This window comes from Moschus berezovskii, chromosome 7 (assembly GCF_049115385.1).
Source record: "Moschus berezovskii isolate FMDL1 chromosome 7, NW_MosBer_1.0, whole genome shotgun sequence".
NCBI lineage: Eukaryota > Metazoa > Chordata > Mammalia > Artiodactyla > Moschidae > Moschus > Moschus berezovskii.
The window spans coordinates 12226909-12239858 of NC_142466.1; the positions used below are offsets into that span (position 1 = coordinate 12226909).

The 12950-nt window shown below is 40.3% G+C and overlaps 1 protein-coding gene across 2 annotated transcripts in view; it reads right to left on the bottom strand.

Annotated features, from left to right (window-relative positions):
• The window catches only part of GLRA3 (glycine receptor alpha 3), a 193396-nt gene that overhangs the window by 21746 nt on the left and 158700 nt on the right, over positions 1 to 12950 (bottom strand). The gene's annotated exons all lie outside the window — the stretch shown is intronic.

Sequence of the window (12950 nt, forward strand, 5' to 3'; positions counted from 1 at the left end):
ATGGGGTCGCAGAGAGTCGGACACGACTGAGCGACTGAACTGAATTGAACTGAGACCAAATGTATGATGAAAGAAAATAAGATGAAATGTAATTTTATCTTCAGGGTAAGATAGTATCATACTTGAAAAATGTGCAGTAACATTGAAAGATACCTGCAGAGTAGCAGAATGCTTGAAAAAAGTCTGAAGTAATATTGAGATATGGAAAATACTGTTGAACTTGTAGCTCCATATTTTCTTAATTAAAATTTATTTTTTGCATTGAAATAATTTTAACCTTACAGACATGTTAGTGGAACAGTAAAAAGAACTCCCAAGTTCAACAGTTGTTAATGTTTACTTACATTTCTTTCCCTCCCTTTAATCTTGATCTCTTATGTTTTTCTCCCTGAATTACTTGACTATACTATGCAGACATGATGCCCTGATATTTATGTGTTTTTCTAAAAGAAAAGGACACTCTCCTACGCACACTCACTTGACCCTTCAAAGCTCAGGATAAATTTTGCCCAAATCTGATTCAGAATCCTATGACATCTGTGCTTACCTGAACACACTGCACTGTAATTGCTTATTTCTTGTTTTCTTTTTGTTTAGAGTGAACTCTTTGAGAACAGATGGCATTCGTTTTGTTTACCACCACAGTAATGTCTGACCGACGTGTACATATTTGCTGACTGAATGAGCAGATAAATGAAGGTGCAAAATGTTAAAATACCAGGGAGGAGGGAGCCATAGTTGATGATTCATGTGGAAATTCACTATCTCGAGTGATGCTCTGTTAATACCTTGAACTGAATTGATTTTCTTTTAAAAAGAAGTGTCTTTTTAACAGTTTTTTTTTTTTTTTCCTGTAGTTGACATCTAATCTTACCACATTGTGATCAGAAAAGATGCTTGGAATGAGTTCAATTTTTTTGAATTGAACTGTTTTGAAAAAAAAACTGTTAAAAATACAAACATATGGAGGCTAAATGACAAAAAAAAAAAAGAAGTGTCAACTTACACCATTTCCAATGGTGTCAACTTACATGTGAGATGTGCCAACGTGGGGGCCCTCAGCATCTCCCCCTGTATCTTAGGTGTGATTGCTGCTGATCAGAAAGAACTCTACCAGTGCTGTGTCCATATGTTTGTAAAGCATAGATTTAAATCTTATGAGCTCTGCAATTGTGTCAGAAATTTCTGGCTGCCCTCAAATGCATATGGTCCCAGAAGATGTAATACAGTTTTCACAGGCACCATCTCAAGCTACACCATTCCTTGGAAAAATAGGACTCATAAAGTGTGTGTGCATTTTTTTTAACAACCTGGATCTATAATGACATGAACCAAGAGATCAAATAAGAAATTTGGTTTTCAAATGAACCTGACAGCTGTTTCCCTATGACAATAGAACTATGCAAACATCATCTATGCAGCCCACATTCTGCTTCTTGTGATCAATACTCGATTGTTGAGACTGAAAAGTCAACTCTCCTCATCCTCTTCTCTGACTCCCACCAACTTCAATTCTCTCCTCCATGCTCACTGACCCTTCAAGGACAGCAAGCACAGGCCCTGGAAGGTTAGGGACTCTAGCACTAGTAACTTTAAAATAACACAGCAGTGGGACTTCACTGGGGGTTAAGTGGTTAAGATTCTGCGTTTCCAATGCAGGGGGCATGGGTTTGATCCTTGGTCAGGGAACTAAGACCCTATATGCCATAAAGTGTGGCCAAGAAATATAAATAAATAAATAATTTTAATAATTGTACCTGTTTAAAAAATAAATAAAATAAAACAGCAGTTTCGGAACCAACACGTTGACAATATTCAAGACTCACAACACTCATCCCCTGTGACTCTGGTACCACCTTGTTTCCACCCACTACTGCCCCTGTCCTCTGTGGCAGCCTCATTCTAATCCAGCCAGTCCCCCTGGACCACCTTGCCATGGTCCCATCGTTCACTGTGCTATTGGAAACTCGATCTTATCTTAAGTAACACTCTCTCCTTGATGTTATTCCTTGGGTACAGGAGTATGAGAAAATGAAGCCTCAACGTTTGCCGACTAGACACACTGGGCAGGAGGTCTGTCGTCTTGGAAACCAGTCCAAAGCTACATGTGGAAGACTGCTTCCTTCCTGAAGCTCGTTCTTCCCCTGGCTCCTTGACCTGCATTCTTTGAGTTTCCTCCCTCCACTCCACCCGACTCGGCTCTGTAGGCCTTTCCTCTTCTTCCTGAGATCCTCAGAGACACGGCCTGGGCCCCTTCTGTTCTCACACTGAAACTTCTCACTTTCAACCCTTAACTATTACCTTGCATCCAATTCCTCCTTTGCACTCAGGGCCCCCTGCCTCCGTTTTCTGACTAAACTTCCCCCTAGCCAGTTTCTTACATGACAGTAGCTTTTGGATGTCTCACGCTCCTCAGAATTCATTTGACTGAAAAAGAAGCTAGGAATCTCTACTGGACTCAACCAGCAAACACACGCAACTGCCTCTCCCTCCTCATTAAAGGCTAGACTCTATTCATCTCCAAATCTCACATCAAAAAACCAAGTCTGGGAATCCTACCTTTTTGCTATTTCTGAAATTTATTCTTTTCTGTTCTTTCATACTGACATCGTATTGTATATTGATCTCAACCACCATAATCTGTTTCTCAGTTTCTCTTAGGGCTGAAGTTACAAAGATAGTAAGACAAACAAGGTATATCTTTCTTTAAATTGGGGTATAATTGCTTTACAATGCTGTGTTAGTTTCTGCTGTGTACAACAAAGTGAATCAGCTATATGTATACATACATGCATTCTCTGCATCTGAGACCTCCCTCTTACCCCTCATCCCCCTCTGAGTCATCACAGAGCACTGAACTGAGTTCCCTGTGCTATTGGAACCAACATTCAAGAGGGGGAAATAGACAGCAAAAATAATCACATAAATAAAGATGATTTAAGAGAACTGCAATAGTGAAACCCCTGTAGGCTCATGGGAAAGGGACAGTGTGAAGGGGGCTGTTAGGTGGGCACAGTCCCTGAAGGCCTCTCTGAGGGTGCGATACAACAACCATCTCAGGCCGTTTTCTTACTTGCCCATCACTCTTCACGTTTCTTCCTCTAGTTCTTGGCAAAGAGACCAATGGACAAGCTCCATCCTGCCTCAGCAGCTTTGAACTCCCTGTTACTTCTGTCTGAAACACTCCTTCCTTTATGGAACTCTTGTTAAATCCTTCAGACTTTAGCTTAAAAGCCATGATTTCAGGGAAACCGTCTCCAAATGCTCAGATCAGTACAGCCCTTCTCACCTTCTTACCTTCACTTTCCTCCTAGAACCCATCTCTCAGATGGGTCATTGCAGTTGTAATGATATTTATCTGTGGGTAGTTCTTACAAGGTGACTACTGGAGAGCATCAGTTAGCCCCCCTTCAGCTAATTACTCTGTTCCACAGCCCCTAAGGGCCATTTTCCTAAAACTTTGGGTAGTTCAGTTCAGTTCAGTTCATTTCAGTCACTCAGTCGTGTCCGACTCTCCGCGACCCCATGAATCACAGCACGCCAGGCCTCCCTATCCATCACCAACTCCCGGAGTTCACTCAAACTCATGTCCACAGAGTCGGTGATGCCATCCAACCATCTCATTCTCGGTCGTCCCCTTCTCCTCCCGCCCCCAACCTTTCCCAGCATCAGAGTCTTTTCCAGTGAGTCAACTCTTCGCATGAGGTGGCCAAAGTATTGCAGTTTCAGCTTCAGCATCAGTCCTTCCAATGAACACCCAAGATCGATCTCCCTTAGAATGGACTGGTTGGATCTCCTTGCAGTCCAAGGGACTCTCAAGAGTCTTCTCCAGCACCAAGTTCAAAAGCATCAATTCTTCGGCAATCAGCCTTCCTCACAGTCCAACTCTCACATCCATACATGACCACGGGAAAAACCATTGCCTTGACTAGACGGAACTTTGTTGGCAAAGTAATGTCTCTGCTTTTTAATATACTATCAAGGTTGGTCATAACTTTCCTAATGCAAAAATGAGTATGTCCCTGAGGATTTCAAGGTGAAATATCTATACTAATATTTTAGCAAACTATGTGTTGACAGCAAACACCAAATAATTAATCTTATTATTGACCTTGCCCCACTGTATCATCATTATCCATTTACATATCTTTCTCTTTTTAGGCTAATGTATCTTGTGAGTTGAGGCAAGGGCCAGGTCTTATTCACCTTTGTGTTTCAAGGACTTGACACAGTGCCAGTTATATGACGGGCTCTCAGATAATATTCAATTGATTGAACCATGTGGAGTGACTTGCAATCACTGGCCATTTATTATTAGAGAAATAATTATAATAACTGGCATGCCAGGAATGTTCTTAGGAGTGTCTGTAGAACTACTGAGTTCTTAGTAATTGTCCGAAAGTAACACTTTTAATCCACACAACTATTCCTCTTTTAAAGGTGAGGAGACTGAGATACGTGAAATAACTTGTCATTATATACACTCAGTTCAGTTCAGTAGCTCAGTCATGTCCGACTCTTTGTGACCCCATGGACTGCAGCATGACAGGCTTCCCTGTCCGTTACCAACTCCCAGTGCTTGCTCAAACTCATGTCCATCAAGTCAGTGATGCCATCCAACCATCTCATCCTCTATCGTCCCCTTTACACTACCCTGTGTAAAATAGATAGCTAGTGGGAAGCTGCTGTATAACACAAGGAGCTCAGCTCGGTGTCCTGTGATGACCTGGAGGGGTGCGGTGGGAGGGTGGTTCAAGAGGGAGGGAATATATATGTAAGTATAGCTGATTCATGCTGTTGTACAGCAGAAATTAACACAATGCTGTAAAGTAATTACAGTCCAATAAAAAAAAGAACATCATATAGCTACTGCTATATACTGAATATGGTCCTTCAAAAATCCTGATGTTGAAATATACCTCTAAGGTAATGGTAATAGGAGGTGGGATCTTTGGGCAGTGATTAGGTCATGAGGGTAGAGCCCTCGTGAATGGGATTAGTGCTCTTATAAAATGGACCCCAGAAAGTGTGTTGCCTTTTTCATTATGAAAGAACGCAACCTGTAGATTGCCATCTATGAACTAGGAAGTGGGCTCTCACCAGACACTGAATCTGCCAGCACTTTGATCTTGAACTTCCCAGGCTCTAGTTTCTATTGTCTATAAGTGACCTCATCTACAATATTCTATCATAAAAACCTGTACAAACTTAGGATGCTACCAAGTTGCAAGGCTAGGATTTGAATACAGGTCATCTGGCTAAAAAATCTGTAACTCAACTACTATTCTACATCACCTGGTTATTAGGCTCCTTCTATTTAAACTACCACCATAAGTTAACAACTGTGAGCACACCAAGTAGAAATAACTATCTGTATCTTAATATTCCAGGTTCTTCAAATTTTACATGATAGTTAAGGGTGAAGTCATTACATAGCATACACATTGGAGGGTTCTGTATGTTTGCTGATCCTAAAATCCAACAATCAACTTCCTAGTAGACAAAGTAGAAAAGGAGTTGTAAGAATGTAATTACCACATTAAAAACCAAATATTTGCTATGCAAAAGCAAAACTCTACCAGGGAAACATTTTATCTTTTGAAATACAATGAGAGTCCCCTCAACAATATTCTCACATAATTATGGTGAAGTGTTTTTATGAGAAAGTTGCCTACTTGCCACTTGATAATCTGGGAAGAGATCAGCTTGATAAATTATCATTTGAATGTGCAGAGCTGGGTTACTGCAAAGCCTTATCTTTTTCATTTAAAAAAATAAGTTTTAGAAAGTGAGGAAGGAATATAAGCATTATTGATTCTACAGACTTCTTAGATCATGTGATTTTTTTTCCAGAAAAATTCTCTGTTTATTTAACCTGAATGAACTTTTTGGCCAACCCAATATTTTGCAATGTCATCATTAGAAAACAGAGAATATCTGCTTCTGGATTCCTGAAAAGATGCATATTGGATTTTATCATTATTACTTATCCTGGTTATAAAGATTGGAATCCAGTCCCCTTGACTCTGGGAAGCATTCGTGTTCAGGAAACTTGCCTAAGCATGAATTTCTTTATATCTACTTCCGATACAAGGAAGTGGGCATAGGAGGATTCAAGCTATGATTTGATAAGAATAACAAACAACCCCAAATCTCACTGGTTTGAAACAGAGAAAGTCAATCCATGTCTACTCAGAGCTGAATGGTGACTCTGGACAAGTGTCATCACACTGTGACCTCAGCTCCTAGTGTGGTCACTCTCTGGAACACTGGTGGTGACCACAGCAGAGGAAAACTAGGGCACAGGTCATCTCACATTTAGTGTTTATTACCAAATGTGAGATGACCTGTTCCCTAGATCACTGTGCTCAAAACTCATTGTTTATTTGTTTGTGCCTGTGTGCTCAGTCAGGTTCTTTGTGATTCTATCGGCTGCAGGCTGCCAGCTCCTCTGTCTATGGGATTCTCGAGGCAAGAATATTGGAGTGGGTTACCATTTCCTCCTTCAGGGGATCTTCCAGACGCAGGAATGGAACTGAGTCTCCTGCCTTAGCATTAGCCAGACTATTTACAGTCAACACAAGAACAGACCTGGAAGGTGCAACCTCATCGTGTGTCTGGAAGGGAGACAAAGCCCACAGGTGGCAGGGTGAGTGGAGGTGGGGAAGGGTCTACTCTGTGCTTCTGAAAAAAAAACAAGGATCCTGACAGTCCAGGATTGAAGACAAGTGTGGACTGTGATCTGATGACTGTGATATCTTGAAGGGAGAACTAGAGCAGCTTTCAGTTCTGTTCAGTTCAGTATCTCAGTCATGTCCAACTCTGTAACCTCATGGACTGCAGCACACCAGGCCTCCCTGTCCATCATCAACTCCCAGAGTTTACTCAAACTCATGCCCATTGAGCCACTGATGACATCCAACCATCTCATCCTCTGTCATGCCCTTCTCCTCCCACCTTCATTCTTTCCCAGCTTCGGGGTCTTTTCAAATGAGTCAGCTCTTTGCATCAGGTGGCCAAAGTATTGGAGTTTCACCTTCACATCAGTCCTTCCAATGAATACTCAGGACTGATTTCATTTAGGATGGACTGGTTGGATGTCCTTGCAGTCCAAGGGACTCTCAAGAGTCTTCTCCAACACCACAGTTCAAATGCATCAATTCTCCAGTGCTCAGCTTTCTTTATAGTCCAACTCTCACATCCATACATGATTACTAGAAAAACCATAACCTTGACTAGACAGACTTTTGTTGACAAAATAATGTCTCTGCTTTTTAATATGCTGTCTAGGCTGGTCACCATCTGCAGTGATTTTGGAGCCCCCCAAACAGTCTGACACTGTTTTCACTGTTTCCCCATCTATTTGCTATGAAGTGATGGGACTGTATGCCATGATCTTAGTTTTCTGAATGTTGAGCTTTAAGCCAACATTTTCACTCTCCTCTTTCACTTTCATCAAGAGGCTCTTTAGTTCTTCTTCACTTTCTACCATAAGGGTGGTGTGATCTGCATATCTGAGGTTATTGATATTTCTCCAAGCAATCCTGATTCCAGCTTGTGCTTCATCCAGTCCAGTGTTTCTCATGATGTACTCTGCATATAAGTTAAATAAGCAGGGTGACAATACACAACCTTGACATATTCCTTATCCTATTTGGAACTAGTCTGTTGTTCCATGTCCAGTTCTAACTGTTGCTTCCTGACCTGCATACAGATTTCTCAAGAAGGAAGTCAGGTGGTCTGGAATTCCCATCTCTTTCAGAATTTTCCACAGTTTGTTGTGATCCACACAGTCAAGGCTTTGGCATAGTCAATAAAGCAGAAATAGATGTTTTTCTGGAACTCTCTTGCTTTTTCAGTGATCCAGCAGATGCTGGCAATTTGATCTCTGGTTCCTCTGCTTTTTCTAAATCCAGTTTGAACATCTGGAAGTTCACGGTTCACGTATTGTTGAAGCCTGGCTTGGAGAATTTTGAGCATTACTTTACCAGCGTGTGAGATGAGTGCAGTTTTGTGGTAGTTTGAGCATTCTTTGGCGTTGCCTTTCTTTGGTATTGGACTGAAAACTGACCTGTTTCAGTCCTGTGATCACTGTTGAGTTTTCCCAATATGCTGGCATATTTAGTGCAGCGCTTTCACAGCATCATTTTGTAGGATTTGAAATAGCTCAACAGGAATTCCATCACCTCCACCAGCTTTCTTTGTAGTGATGCTTCCTAAGGTCCATTTGACTTCACAATCTAGGGTGTCTGGCTCATTGAGTGATCACACCATCGTGATTATCTGGGTCCTTAAGATCTTTTTTGTACAGTTCTTCTGTGTATTCTTGCCACCTCTTCTTAATATCTTCTGCTTCTGTTAGGTCCATAGAATTTCTGTCCTTTATTGAGCCCATCTTTGCATGAAATGTTCCTTTGGTATATCTAATTTTCTTGAAGAGATCTCTAGTCTTTCCCATTGTCTCGTTTTCCTCTATTTCTTTGCACTGATCACTGAGGAAGGCTTTCTTTTTTTTTTTTTTAATTTTACTTTTTTAATAATGAAAGATAACTTTATTTTTTTGTTAGTAAAAACTTTATTAAAATTACTAATATAATTTTCCTTCATTTATTTTTTTAAACTTTCATTTCTTTTATTTATTTATTACTTTACAATATTGTATTGTTTTTGCCATACATTGACATGAATCTGCAATGAGGGTACATGTGTTTCCCCTTCCTGAAATCCCCTCCCATCTCCCTTCCCAACCCATCCCTCTGGGTCATCCCAGTGCACCAGTCACAAGCACCCTGTATCACGCATTGAACCTGGACTGGTGATTCATTTCACATATGATAATATACATGTTTCAGTGCTATTCTCCCATTTCATCCCACCATCGCCCTCTCCCACAGAGTCCAAAAGACTGTTCTATACATCTGTGTCTCTTTTGCTGTCTTGCATACAGGGTTATCATTACCATCTTTCTAAATTCCATATATATGCGTTAATGGCTATGGTTTTTCCAGTGGTCATGTATGGATGGGAGAGTTGGACTGTGAAGAAAGCTGATCGCCGAAGAACTGATGCTTTTGAACTGTGGTGCTGGAGAAGACTCTTGAGAGTCCCTTGGACTGCAAGGAGATCCAACCAGTCCATTCTAAAAAGATCAATCTTGGGTGTTCATTGGAAGGACTGATGCTGAAGCTGAAACTCCAATACTTTGGCCACCTCATGCGAAGAGTTGACTCACTGGAAAAGACTCTGATGCTGGGGGGGATTGTGGGTGGGAGGAGAAGGGGACAACAAGGAATGAGATGGCCTGATGACATCACCGACTAGATGGACATGAGCTTGAGTGAACTCTGCGAGTTGGTGATGGACAGGGAGGCCTGGCTTGCTGTGATTCATGGGGTCACAAAGATTCAGACACAACTGAGCGACTGAACTGAACTGATACTGTATTGGTGTTTTTCTTTCTGGCTTACTTCACTTTGTATAATAGGCTCCAGTTTCATCCACCTCATTAGAACAGATTCAAATGTATTCTTTTTAATGGCTGAGTGATATTCCATCGTGTATATGTACCAAAGCTTTCTTATCCATTCATCTGCTGATGGACATCTAGGTTGCTTCCATGTCCTAGCTATTATGAACAGTGCTGCGATGAACACTGGGGTATACGGGTCTCTTTCAATTCTGGTTTCCTTGGTGTGTATGCCCAGAAGTGTGATTGCTGGGTTGTATGGCAGTTCTATTTCCAGTTTTTTAAGGACTCTTCACACTGTTCTCCATAGTGGTTGGACTAGTTTGCATTCCCACCAACAGTGTAAGAGGGTTCCCTTTCTCCACACCCTCTCCAGCATTTATTGCTTGTACACTTTTGGATAGCAGCCATTCTGACTGGTGTGAAATGGTACCTCATTGTGGTTTTGATCTGTATTTCTCTGATAATGAGTGATGTTGAGCATGTTTTCATGTGTTTGTTAGCCATCTGTATGTCTTCTTTGGAGAAATGTCTAGTTCTTTGGCCCACTTTTTGATTGGGTCGTTTATTTTCCTGGTATTGAGCTGCAGGAGTTGCTTGTATATTTTTGAGATTAATTCTTTGTCAGTTGCTTCGTTTGCTACTATTTTTTCCCATTCTGAAGGCTGTCTTTTCACCTTTTTATAGTTTCCTTTGTTGTGCAGAAGCTTTTAATTTTAATTAGGTCCCATTTATTTATTTTTGCTTTTATTTTCAATATTCTGGGAAGTGGGTCATAGAGGATGCTGCTGTGATTTATGTTGGAGAGTGTTTTGCCTATGTTTTCCTCTAGGAGTTTTATAGTTTCTGGTCTTATGTTTAGATCTTTAATCCATTTTGAGTTTATTTGTGTATGGTATTAGAAAGTGTTCTAGTTTCATTCTTTTACAAGTGGTTGACCAGTTTTCCAAGCACCACTTGTTAAAGAGATTTTCTTTTCTCCATTGTATATTTTTGCCTCCTTTGTCTAAGATAAGGTGTCCATAGGTGCGTGGATTTATCTCTGGGCTTTCTATTTTGTTCCATTGATCTATATTTCTGTCTTTGTGCCAGTACCGTACTGTCTTGATGACTGTGGCTTTGTAATAGAGCCTGAAGTCTGGCAGGTTAATTCCTCCAGTTCCATTCTTCTTCTTCAAGATTGCTTTGGCTATTCGAGGTTTTTTGTATTTCCATACAAATTGTGAAATTATTTGTTCTGCTGCTAAGTCACTTCAGTCGTGTGTGACTCTGTGCAACCCCATAGACGGAAGCCCACCAGGCTCCCCCGTCCCTGGGATTCTCCAGGCAAGAACACTGGAGTGGGTTGCCATTTCCTTCTCCAATGTGTGAAAGTGAAAAGTGAAAGTGAAGTCGCTCGTCGTGTCCAACCCTCAGTGACCCCACGGACTGCAGCCCACCAGGCTCCTCCATCCATGGGACCCTCTAGGCAATAGTTCTCTGAAAAATACCATTGGTAGCTTGATAGGGATTGCATTGAATCTATAGATCGCTTTAGGTAGTATACTCAATTTCACTATATTGATTCTGAGGAAGGCTTTCTTATCTCTCCTTGCTATTCTTTGGAAATCTGCATTAAAATGGGTATATTTTTCCTTTTCTCTTTTGCTTTTTGCTTCTCTTCTTTTCACAGCTATTTGTAAGGCCTCCTCAGGCAGCGTCTTTGCTTTTTTGCATTTCTTTTTCTTGGGGAGGGTCTTGCTCCCTGTCTCCTGTACAATGTCATGAACCTCCGTCCAAAGTTCATCAGGCACTTTATCAGATCTAGTCCTTTAAATCTATTTCTCACTTCCACTGTATAGTCGTTACTGATTTGATTTAGGTCATACCTGAATTGTCTAGTGGTTTTCCCTACTTTCTTCAGTTTAAGTCTGAATTTGGCAATAAGGAGTTCATGATGTGAGCCACAGTCAGCTCACAGAGCAGCTTTGTTAAAGGGCAAAACTCACTGCTTTAGAGAGAGTAGCTGTTAAGTAATGAATGGATGACAGAGGGGAAAAAAAACAACAGTACTGATCTTTAACTCCACATTTGTTCAAACCATGTCAGGTCAGAGTTCAGTAAAATTAGTCATAAGTGGGTTACTAAAGAGTCCAGGTAGTGCTCTGAAGTGTTGATTTAATCTAGCAGAGGTAATAGATTATTTAGATTATAAAGACAGGCAGGCTGCCAGGCAAATTCAGTCATGAGAATGGTGTGCTTGTACCACAGGGTCTCAAAACAAAGAAAAAGACTGTGCCTCCAAGTACAGACCACACCTTACCGGTTAATACTCATCCTTGTCCCTCACTAGTTCCACCAGACCCAACTGTTCACTTATGTGTGCATATACCCTCCAAAGTCATCTGGTTGTGTTCCTCTTTGATTCAGAGGAAGAGATGACTTGCACGTATCTCAGGCAATTCTTCATAAATCAATTTAATGTAAGGCAAGTTTTTGGTGAGATAATTAAGTAGCAACGATTTTAGATTATATTCCTTTACAAGATCATTGACTGAGCTAAACTATACGAATGGAACCATCTGCTGTAGTTGAGAGGCTTCTTGTCAAGATATATAACTTTATCTTAGCATGCATAGAATTGATCAAATAGATTGCCTTAGGACAAATACTGTCCTGAAGTACAGCTGGTAGATGATAATGAATAAATGGGTAAATATTGATTAGACTATAAGCCAGACTACTAAATTATAGCAAATTATACTTACTAATTTATGTTATAACCCAGACTACAATTAATCAAGAATTTCTAGAAATAGAAATTTATAGTGCACTTATAAGAAGCACAATTTGAAGGATAAGAAATTTATTAAACCAGAAAGTGGTTTTAATCTCCAAATCTAATGCAAGCCAACACGCAGGCACTCTACAAGGTTAATATCCCAGGACAATGAACATTTTCTCAATTCTTCTCTCAGTCCAAATTTGCTTTTTATTTGAGAAAGAGGTATAGCAAACATCACAGTATATTGCTTTTGATTAGTTAAAACAGTCCTTTCAATAAGGTGATTCATTCTCCATTGGATAATGATCAAGCCTGGTAAATTCTCCCAGTTCCTCTGAATTGTCAAACCAATGAGTAATTCTGGCTGTGGAATGGGGCAAGTCGCTCAAAGGTTTATTTCTGAGTTATGCTGAAAAATTTCCTGCTTGTGTCATGGCTTTTTTCCTAGGGGGTTTGTTTCAGATCACATTGGTATTTATTTATCTTTGGATCTGTAAAACCCAAATTGTAGTACACTTAATCCCTCATTTCTTCCAGTGTAAAAGATGTAGAAGAATTTTGAATATTGTAATGCTTATAGGAAAAAATATTATATTAGTTTCAAAATTATTCTGAGTTTCATTTAAGACTAAAAGCCAGAGAGATGAAGAGAAAAAAAAAAAACACCTTTATTTTTGATAAGTGTCGCAAAGGGTCGGTCACGACTGAGCGACTGAACTG